Genomic DNA, 12,216 nt, shown 5'->3' on the forward strand with positions numbered 1-12,216 from the left:
TCCTCAGCCTGCTATTCCAGATGGACCTGCTTCCATATCAGGCTGCTAATGAGGCAGCGCTGTTCATTCTGTGGTTCTTTGAATGGAGGGCCAACCATTTAACCCCGCCCAACGCCGCCCTCGACCCTCATGTATTTTTAGCCTTCACCTCATTTCATGCTGAATAAACACCCTGGTCTGGCCACCCTAGGGCACCAAGCCACATGCCATCCCAGTGGACTGCAAAAACAAAAAACATAAAGTACAGGTCTTATAGTGAAGGTTGACAACAGACCAGCAGATTATTACCTTTAACCTTTCTGGATAAGCACTTTTAAGGGTAATCACTGTGATCTGATCTTATTGTCAAGATGACCAGCAGCTCCCTGTGGTTAATTATACATTTTGCTCCATAGTCTGAGAGTAGGTGTGAAATCTATTGGATTACTTTACTGCACAAAATGGCAACAGCTTTGATTTTCCAATTGATGTAAAACTTTCCTTTCTACTGTTATAATTGCATCATTTCTAATTTACATGAGCTTAAAATTGCATGCTGATTTTTATGAAAAACTGCTACAAGTGCTATGTCCTCTTCATAAAAAACGCTAAGTGTATCTTTGACAGAAAATATAGAATTCAGTGTTTGGCAAATACTTCAAACAAGGTAAGTTTTTATTTTTTGTTGCAAATGTTCTAATGTTGAAACATTTATTGCCACAAAATCTCAGATTGTTAAAGATTAAAAAGATTAAAGATTAAAGTGACATATTTTGTCATTGGAGGGAACTCACTCCAACGAAATTTGTTCTCTGCATTTAACCCACCCAAGTGACGTGCACACACACACACAGCAAACCCGGGGCAGTGGGCGACCGCGTGCAGCGCCCGGGGAGCAGTGGGGGTTAGGTACCTTGCTCAAGGGTACCTCAGCCATGGACACCGGGACAGGGAATCGAACCAGCGATCCACCGGTTACGGGTCCGACACCCTAACCGCTGATCCACGACTGCCCCCAGTCGTGGATGTGGATGTGGATGGTTTGTCATGAAAACTATCCAGCTTTGACCCAATTATCTGTTAGAACAGATAATTGAAATAATTTTTTTACATTCAAATGAAAAGACATCATCTTGGGTGTCCACTTCTTACAACACTTACACTACCCTCCTGTTAATATATAACCAACCAATAACACATTCTGATTGGTTCATGTGGAGTATTTTTTCACCAACAGGAAAGAGGGTGTCATGTTTTCTTACGATGAGCCGGTGTCTACTGCGTCTTCTTGCATACAACTCGCACCAAACACGCAGCAAACGTGACGGCAATGTTCAGGAAAAAACATCGCGTATATTGTTTATCATAACTCAGGTTTTATTTGACACATTAACAAAATTAAAAAACTTGTATATAGTTTGAAGTGCCCACTTTTGACGCAAATTTAAACAGAGACTCAGCGAGGCTGCTTCTTGCAGCTACGTCATCCTAAATTGGTCACGTGACAAGGACACAGCGCATCTGTGGACTCCAGAGGGTTAACTACAGATGTGAAAGATTCAGAAAATCATGTGAATAGTTTTACAATGATTACATGCATTTTGAAAGGCAGTGAAGTACAATATTCTACTGATGGCCGCGGGCACGAGATCAGACACATCTGTTTGGTAGTTTAAGCTGGAGGAATTGTGGGAAAGACCTCATGGCAGGAGAGGACGGATATGTTGCCAACACACTTTCACTATTTGGCATGAATGTTATGTTTGAGGGCGGCACGGTGGTGCAGTGGTTAGCACTGTCGCCTCATAGCAAGAGGGTTCCAGGTTCGAATCCCAGTCTGGGCCCTTCTATGTGGAGTTTGCATGTTCTCCCTGTGCCTGCCTGCGTGGGTTTTCTCCGGGTACTCCGGCTTCCTCCCACAATACCAAAAACATGCACATTAGGTTAATTGGCTACTCTAAATTGCCCCTAGGTGTGAGTGTGAGAGTGTGTGGTTGTCTGTCTTTGTGTGTTGGCCCTGTGATTGACTGGCGACCAGTCCAGGGTGAACCCTGCCTCTCGTCCGTAGTCAGCTGGGATAGGCTCCAGCTCCGCCGCGACCCTGACGGATAAGCGTTATAGAAAATGGATGGATGGATGTTATGTTTGAACTGTGACTATGTTTCTAGATATTCTGTTTAAATGTTTTAAGAGTGCTAATCCCCTAATGTTTAATGGACTTCAATCATGTTGTGCAATACATTAGTTTATGATTATGTACAGCATAATTTAAAGTATAATTTCATCAAAGGTTTAACACTACATACTCATACATACATGTGGGTAAAAGGAGCGAAATAGGAGGTCAGGGAATAAGGTAAGGGAAATTTTTAACTCCCTCTTCCGCTATTAAAGTATGATCTACCGAGCAATAATCTCGCATTTACAAGGTACCCATTCCAATATTCTGCACACAGATTTTCTTTTCTTCTCTTTGCATTGCATTGGGGGACAATATTATCCATCAAGAGCACACTCAAAAGTTCTGAGTGTCCATGATGATATTTTTGAGAATACTTCTGATATTTTCCTTGCGTGAACCCACTACTACTCAAATCCTGCTGAGATTTACTTTATTGTATAGATTTGGGAAACTATATGGTCTCTTTTGAGAAACACTGAGAAGTAAAAAGTAGATTATTCAACATTAGTTGCTGAAAGATCAAGTAATAATATCATGTGATCTGCTTCTTTTTTCATAAGCACTCATTGTGTCAATCTAGATGATTGTTCCTGTTTTAAAGGAGGAGATGAATGTTATCACTGGGTGAATCCCAAGGCATTTTTAATTGTCAGTCTGGCACAAAACGAGTCCCTGTCCTAATTTGTTTGACTTAATTTATCAACACAGTGTCTTTCCATTCACATGAGAGCTCACTGCTGTAACAGTAGTTTCTGCCTACACACTACTTTTAATGCTAATACTTTCTGAGGTCTAACAAGACATCTCTACCGGCTACATTTCAGTACTGATCACAGAGCGAGCCACCATATCATCCATCGACTTCAAAAAAAGGTGGTTTTAAGGCATGCTGACAAGGCTGCATTCAAACAAGGATCAGACAGGCTGGCTGCAATCAGTCTCCTACTCACCCTTTACTCGTCTTGTTCCTTCTCGTTTTCTTTCTTCTTTCCTGAGTCACCTCTAATTTCATTGCTGCTACCGATTAGCAGCCAGACCTGATGATATTTCATTTGATAGTGAGCTGTAATGTTATCTTTGACGGATTGCAAAATCCATGGCTTTTCAAGAGGACAGAGTGAACATTTTCTAATCATAGTGTTTACAGCGTGTGTCTCTCTTTGCGATGTTTCCTCCACAACACATACAGTGCACTCTGGAAATAGCAAGAAAACTGACAAAGGATAGGATTAACTGAGTAAATGGCATGCTGGAAAAATAAATATTTTATTATCATGCTTTATCCATATTGAATTCAACAAATCAGGGCAAGAGACACAGACGTCTCAGTGACAGGAATAACAATTGACACTTTTCGTTCACACCCTCATCTTACAGTCTCACCAAACCCAGGATAATGACAATCAGTCACTACAAACACACTGAAAATAAATGTGTTATAATACCTGTACTTTACCAATAGAATAGTCTGAGATTTTAATCTGTCAGATGTCTGCTGCAAGTGCAATTGTTGGGACTGCAAGAACTTTTTTCCACTCCATGTAGATCATAAACTTTTAAAAATAAAAATGATTCTTTGAAATCCCTTTGAGGAATGTAATGTTATGTTGCTTTTGAGTCGGAAAAGCAGCAGCTCTTCCATTCATTGTTTTTTCCTGTTCTGCCGATGCTTTGACATTGCATGCTGACGAACTTGATCGTTCTCACATGGTGAAAGTAATCCTCTGTTGTGCACTTTTGGTCTTTTGGGTGGACCTTCAACATCTCTTGCTTGCATTTGTTTCCTCTCATTTTTTTGTCCACTTTGACACCTCATATGTCATAGTGTTCAGCTGAGGAAGAAGAAGGAATAATACCAAATACGATTACATAACATCATATATCCCACCTGGCTTGGGAATCCCTAACAATCCACCAGGAGTAGTTCCAGAACTCTACAACTCAGTTAGCATATGCACAGAATTTGCACTTTTTGATATGTCTGTAATGTCTACAAGAATATACTGATCCTCCTTATATAACACAATTTAAATAATGATGCTCAGCCTAACCTCTGTAAGACTTGCTTTCTCTGCTTCTTTTTAGTCAGCTGACTGACTAATGAATGTTTGAATGTTTGAATGAATGTTTACTACTTACTACTTCAGATCTTGCCACAATTTCAAACAAACTTAAACTAAATCTATTCTCCTTACTCTGAACCGTCATTTTGGGGTGAAATCATTGTGACCCCCATTCAATGTCAGTTCTTCATATCCAGCGCCCAAGCTGAGCTCATCAGTGTCCACGCCTCATCACATCCAGATCTTCAGCCGTTCTTTTCATCCCATCACCACCAGTGTTTAGGCTCCATCAGGAGATTTCTTATGCTACTCACAGCTTCTTCTCCCCTTTTAAAATATGATGATGTCAAGATGGGTCCTAATATCCAAAGTCTCACATTTCTCATCTTAATTGTGCTCATACCGGGAAATAGAAATATTATTTTTTCACTCAGAATGAAGTCTCTCCAGACAGAAATGTCTGTTCTGTTCTGCTCAAGAGCCACCTGTGAACAAATACGGACTGGTTGCTAATAAATGCTGGAGAAGAACCCTCGACCAGCATAATATTTTTTGTATTTAATTAATCTAATTAAAAATATTTAATTTAAATTGTTTCATCTCCGTTTTTTGACATATGTTCAGATGCCATTAATGAAACAAATGATTGAAATTAAAGTTCACCAGGTATGGGAGAGATAATGTCCATTTTCTTTTGAAGCATCACTGACAGCAGCTGAACAAAACAGCAAAATGATTGAATGAGAAATGTGCCATATGCAGCTTTTCGCTGGTCTAAGCGGTTATCCAACACATTTATTCAATCTCAAGATGTTTGTATGCTGTAACAATAAAAGCTTTTATAATATTTGCTCTGTAACTTCTCAGAGAAAACAATGAAAATGGTAAAAACTTTTCACCACAATAACACAGTTTACAGTGTCTTTGTTTTTTTCTACTTCTATCTGTCATTATAAGCTTCAACATTGCTTTGAACATTAGGCCCTTGACTCTGGGTCTGCAGGCTACATGGTGACAGCTGGAGGTAATTCACTTTGCTTCATTTTGCTCGCTGTTAACGGCTCATGGGATGATAACGGTGGCACGAAAGCTTTAATCATATTCCTCTGCCTTCAAGAGAGATATTGCTTTTTCTCACAGTTTATTGAGTGGGTAGGGGAGGGGTTTGTGTGTGTGTGTGACAGAGTAAAAGGACAGGAATGCAGGGCAGGGTTGAGGGATATGTGTGCGTGTGTGAGACTCGTAGGTGTCATGAGTGGCCGGGGGACATGTATCATTGATCCACCAATTGGGGCTTCCTGTACACGAGGTGGCATTAAAATGATCCATGGCCTCTTTCCCGGGCTAATACCAGTGATATTGAGATATCAGACCGCTGTTTTCTGTTCCTGGCAGCGAGGGGCACACACCCACGCCAGCAGAGCTTACACACACAAGACAGGGGAGAGAGTTCTTCCATAAGGGCTGAGGTGATAATCTAATAGGGACATTTGTTTTTGTCTCCCGCTCATTCCTCGCTCCTCGCCTCCTCTCTCCTCTTCAAGCTCCGAAACAAAAGCTTTCGTCTAGGGGGCCCGCTGCTGCTGCCTCTGTGGCGTATAAATAACAGCCGCACGACAGCGAAACAAGTGTAACACACACCATCTGGCCCTCCACCGGTGTCTGCCTCAGTCACAGAGATAGGCAGGAACGGCGTAAAGAGAGGGAGGAGGTGGGGATTATATGATCAGAATGACATCTCCTGCTCACCTCAACAGGGATGCCTTGGAAGCCAAATAAGAATGTCTTCTTAAAAATAACACAAATGTGCAGTTTCTTGTTTGAATATAGCCAAATATGCCTTATCTAGCTGAATTTAATATGTGGTTTATCTGAAGGTTCAGCATGCATTATCTGCCATATGTATAATCATTTCTGGCTACAAATCAAATGAGTCATTATGAATCTGTCCACAAGCAGAATGTGGGAAGCTAGCTGCCCACATACTGTAGATTTTCATACATCGAGTTCTATGGAGGGTTTACTTGTGTGTGCTTGGACAGAAAATAGTGGTGCAAATGCATGATTTTTTTATTATTTATTTATTTTTTTCCCATCTCGTTATCTCTGCTTTTACTCCATCAATTTAAGTTGTCTGGAAATGGCAGGAGCTCATTGCCCTCTTGTGATTGTCCTCTAATTCATTTCTCTGATATCACCGAGATATTTTTTCATTGCTTTTATGAACCCAGATCAATTCTTTGAGCAAAACATGTTCCATTACCAAGAATTACTCTTCCATTGATGGGCAAGAAGGAGTATTAATCAATGTAACCTTTGTAGTTAACAACCTTGTTATTCTTTCCAAGCCAAACAAAATGAGAATTTGGCTGTGTTTGAGGCTCATTATTAAGATGGTGGAGAGCAGACATTATACATTGCTATTGATCATGTGTGAAGACAGGCCTCCGCAGTCAATACCCACAGCAAATGAAAAATGGCCCCCTTTTTATGACTGCATCCTGCATAGAAAAACTCTGGTCTTTCTTTGTAATATGTGCTCTTTGCGAGAGCTGCAGCTCTGGTTTGCCCCTTTATGTATGATGTACACACTTCTGGAAACATTTGATCAGATGTGGAGAGTAACAAAGTGTATTTGCTCAAGTTCTGTACTAAAGTACAGTTTGAGTTGCTGCCGCTTTTTATATTAATATTTTTGGAAAATCTGTTCTTTTATTCCTGGCTGTTCCTATCTACTTGTGTTTGATGCTTCTAAACCATAAACCATGACAACGTGACACATTATATTCAAAGGTCAGTCTACTGACTTCGCATGGTTTGTTTTGACTGTTTTCATTGTTTAAGGTTTGGTAAAAATATTTTCAGTGAAAACAAAGTGTGTAGAGGAGTGTGTGTAGGAGGAAACTGTAGGGTGAACCAATTGCTATGTTGCTTAGAAAAGTAGGTATTGTTCCATGTATATTAAACGCTGAAAATAATCCTGATATAATCACAAAATACTCAAAAGTAAAAAATACTCAAAAAAAAACAGTTTGGGGGCTTCCAACTGATCAGCATCAGTCCACACATTGTTATCAACAGAACTAATAATATTAAACACTATGAGATCTGTGAAATGCTCCAGTGAACAGTACCAAGTTTGTTTGCACAGCACAGGCGCATTACAATGACAACCAGTGGCATCCGGCATTTTCAAAATATAACCTGAAAAAATAAAGTCTTCACTGACTACGTAACACTCTTTTCAGCTGAGTGAAAATTTCATGGGGTTAGGATGAAGAAGATGTGATAATGAATCCACCATTTTCCAAAACTTGGCAGCCCCTTTACTTTCAGAGATGATGATTTGGCATTTCAGATAACAGTGAGACACTTATTACGCTGCTGGTGAAAAATATTGCCAATCAGCGGGTGATTTAGTTGTAGCTATACACTTTGCACCAGGCAGCATCCTTTTCATGGAACATATCAGCAATATCTGAACAGAACAAAGCACTGTTTGGGTTTGAACTTCTAAAAAGCTTTTGTTTGTCTGCAACAAAATCAAACGTTTTAATAAAAACGTGCGAGGCCAAGTTTGGATCAGTAATTAACATGATAAACCCAACATCACTGTAATACAAATGAGGCACAAATGCATGCTCAGAAAGGTGTTTGAAATTCCCTTTCATTGTGATTCGCTGTGGCAAACTGTAGCAAACAGTTGCCTGTTTATTTTTCCAGCAGACATAGAGCAACATTAGCATTTAATTAGTGTCACTATTATTTGGGCTACACTGACAAATCTAAGTGTGACATTCTTTTATCTCTCTTTGTTCTACCAACCTGGCTAGTTGCTGAGTTTTCTCTGTTTGCTGTTGTTGCTAGTGTACAGGCCATTTATCAGGCCTTTTTTTTTAGTGTTGAGACTGAACCGCTGACTGCTTGATAACACAAAATATTAATTATTGTGGCTGTGACAGGGGACGTACAATGTCTGTTTGACTGGCCTCTGTTTTTCCCACCTCTTTCCATGTTCCTGCTAAGTCCCTCTCACTTCAGGTGATTGTGGTGGATGACTGTTCCCACCTGCTTATGAAGGCTCACAATCCAAGATGGCTCTCTCTCATCCTGCTGGAACCCACAGCTTGGTTTTGCTTGTGTTTGATTCAGCCTTAGTTTGTTTCTCAGGTGGTTGAGTTGGTAGCACATGTTTCATGCATCCAACACCCACACTACGCCACTGACTACTACTACTACAACTGACCTAACACACTATTGTTTTATTATGTTGCGTTAACTAAAAAATTTAATACTTATTTTCCATGGTTGCTGCTCTTAAAAGAGCTGGGCATAACAGTTGCTTTAATGTTTTTTTTTTAAACAATATTTTTATTGTGAATGTCATCTCTCCACACTAAATATGTTTTATTTCTTAATCATAACTTTTTGGATATGGGGATCTGACCCTTCAAAAGGTTATTCTGCTAAGTGGTTGGGCTTTCAAAACTTAGGACATAAATAATGTTTACTGACCTACGATTAGGGTCAGAAGTTAATGGGCTCTGAGGGCAAGAAATACCTCAGTAATTAAGAGTAACTTTTTTCTTTTTCCTGGAATTTACCCCAATTTATATTTGTTTCAAGTACGCCTGAGTGCAACTCCTGACCTCTTTGGGCTGCTCAAGTAAAATGTGAAAGCTTATGAGTGATAGAGCTTTTACATTGCACTGCAGCTGCATATAGAGTACAAGAAGGATTAGCAGCTTGAATGCAGACATTGTCTATTTATGTCATCTATTTTACACACAAATAAATTATAGCAGTGAAATGTTTTTGCAGATGCACAAATGACTTTTCTGCCTTGAAGCCTGTAATAGGTTAGCATTCTGACACAGTCAGGTCACGTTACAACCTGACTACAAGTGACACAAATGAATTGTTTCTGTTAAGTGAGGTTAAAAGATGCTGAGATTTATTTTCAACATTGTGAAAATCAAATTACATCCAAAGAGCTACTGCAGTCTGATTCCTCCAGGACTACATGTGTCCAATTAATACTGCTGTAGTGTCTGTGCTAATGAATGACAGCTTACTGCTCCTCATGTGTTAATGAAACCACTCCTACATATACATGCACACCTCTGCAGACACACACTTTGAAAATACACACAGTCTTACTCAGTGAAATGACATCCCATAAATGCAGAGAGGCTGAGTGATGGATTGACAGGAAAAGTTATGTATAGGCAGATCAGCAGGTTGGAGGAAGACAAGACATTGCACGATGAGTACTTGGTCCCTCAAGCTCATAATTCTCAATAAACATTGTAAACTCAGAAAGCCAAATATTTATCTTTAATACGCCCATGCCGCTGCCCCTGCCGCTGTGCACACTGCTGTGGATAAATATATTACCAGGGAGAATTGTCGATGAAGTTTAATTACATAAAGGTCAGTTCATAAGTGGATCAAATAGTAATCTGCCACCCTAAAACACCAAATGAACACTGGAATAACACTGTGGAATAACCTTTGTTCTCCAGCATCTCAAAATAACTGTTAGGGTCCTGTAGTTTAGAGTTGTATTGTTCAGTGGGGACTGGAATTTTCTTTATCTGCTTATCTGATCATATTTTTTTGTTTCTGTGGTTCCTGTGTCCGGTTCACATCGCAATCTGTAATATGTGCCTTGACCCACTAGTCTCAGTGTGTATAAAATCAAAATCAATCCCTGGTTTGAAAACACAAGGACAACCAAAACTCTGACACATCAGGACATGACATTACCGTCACGTTGACTTTGTCACATGATTTAAAGGTGCAACTACGCAAATGTAGTGCAAACGTTGTGCTATATCTGAATAATTGCATACTTTTCTCAGTGCATTTGGCTCAGTGATACTATGAGTATTGGATTGTCGGGACAATCCTGTCAGGCATCCAACAAATTATAAAAAGTTAACATTAAACTGCCAAGGTTATAAACTTGATTACATTAATAAATATTGAAAACTGCTATTTTACCAATTATGCAAATTGTGTTGCACAAGTAATGAAACTTTTCCAGTCCAAAATGCATTAGCTGATGTGGCACCACATTATAATACCCTCCTTATAAGTCAGAACACGTAGGAGAGGACAGGACATCATCATGTTATTACACATTCTTATTAAATACTTACCATAGTAACACCAACACATGTAAGATACCTTAGGGTCCAGTGGAGAAATAAGACTCTCCAGTGGTATTTTTTGCGTTGCCTTTTCAACTTTGCCGTTTCTTCCTGTCCTGGACCAGATGTTGCCACTGGCTCCCGTTCCTCCCTGGGATTTGTTTTCGTTTTGTCCTTCTGGAGGACAATAAACAGTGTGAAAGATTGTTCCATCCACCATTTTTCACCACCTGCCACTTTTTCAGAATTTATACATTGGTATGGTCACATCTGTTATGGATATTTTATTATTATTGATTTATACCCATCATTAATCAATTTTATGTCATAAAAAATACATTTACTTACCTTAAATGTTTTGCAGATAAGCATACATGTGCATGTAAGAGTAATGCACATAGTACCCAAGAAAATCATAAACAAATAAAAACATTACATTTACACAGAGACCAGATATTTTAATGCTCTTCAATATGAACTATATTCTATCAGCCAAAACAAGAAGAACGACTGTAATTCTATTGCTGCTGACCTCCCAGAAGATATACTAACAAACACCAACTGCTTTGACCCTGTCTCTTTAGCGGATCTTAATGTGTGTCTGGAACGCCTCTTCAGCAGTCATCATCTATTATGGCCTTAATTATGACAACAACACTATGCTGTGCAAGTGGAAAAATCACATCTTTGAGTTTCAGCATGACAGGCATTAAGCTGTTTGCAGCCGTTTAGTAGGCCTCTCCCAGGTCTGTTGATGAGGGCTCACATTAAAGCAAAAAATAAAGAAAGAAATAAAGAAAAAAGAAGAAAAAACAGGCAAGTAAGGGTATTTTTGATAACAAGGTTATCTGTTTACTCACTATACAGGACACTGTGCAACAAGCTTTGTGAGATTAAACAGCTTAAAACCTCTTAAAAGTCTGTGCTTGCTTTGAATTTATTTCAATCAAATTGCTATCTATAATCATTAAGATCCCTAAAGTAATTTTATTTCTACTGAGAGCCAGCCTCCAAGTGTAACACGAAGAAAATGGGTTCATGAAAAGCACAAATGGAAAGAATCATTTGACTAACGAATATTAGATTTCACTTTTGTGTACTACATTGTGTCATTGTGTCTCATATTTGCACGTACAGCTTCAGAAATGCACTTTTGTCAGTTGTTCAAAGGTATTGCAGACTTAAACTCTGCTCAGAGTTTGCAGGGTAGTTGCTGCTAACCGGGACATCAAATCTCCAATTAACAGAGGATGACAAGCAGAGAAAAGGCCACAGCTAGACCAGAGCTGAGACTTTGGGTCTGCTCTCTCTTTGGGCTGAACCCTGCTGCCAGTTGCAATTTGAGCAGATGGCTCTCTACCATTCCGAAAAAGTGCTTTCCCAAAGGAAATGACTCAATATTTGGCAACAATCTCAGAGATGTCAGTTTGAGCTGGACTCATGCTTCTTCAGGTTATTTTCACTGGACATCATAAAGGCGGTAAAAGGGTGCAGAAGTTTAACTGGCGTAGGCATGAGCAGTCCATAAAAATGACTGCCATGGCGATTCAGGTGGGACATGCTCTGGTAATGATTACATCACTCTTCCTCTACCTGCTGAACTAATCCTGTCTGAAAAGAGCTGTGTCAAGTGAAGGCTTTTGGGGAATTACAAGATCGTTAGTTATAGTGTGAATGATTTCAGCTAAGAATTGAAACCCCCCTCTTTATTTCCATTAGAAATAACAGATGGCATGTAATGACGCAATTATTAGGCATTAATTTAAGATTACACACAGGGAATAAAGATAAGTTAGTCTCTGGATCTTATTAGTTTCCATTACATTCAATCAACGGT

The sequence above is a fragment of the Scatophagus argus genome, chromosome 10 (genome assembly GCF_020382885.2).
Source record: "Scatophagus argus isolate fScaArg1 chromosome 10, fScaArg1.pri, whole genome shotgun sequence".
Taxonomy (NCBI): Eukaryota; Metazoa; Chordata; class Actinopteri; family Scatophagidae; genus Scatophagus; species Scatophagus argus.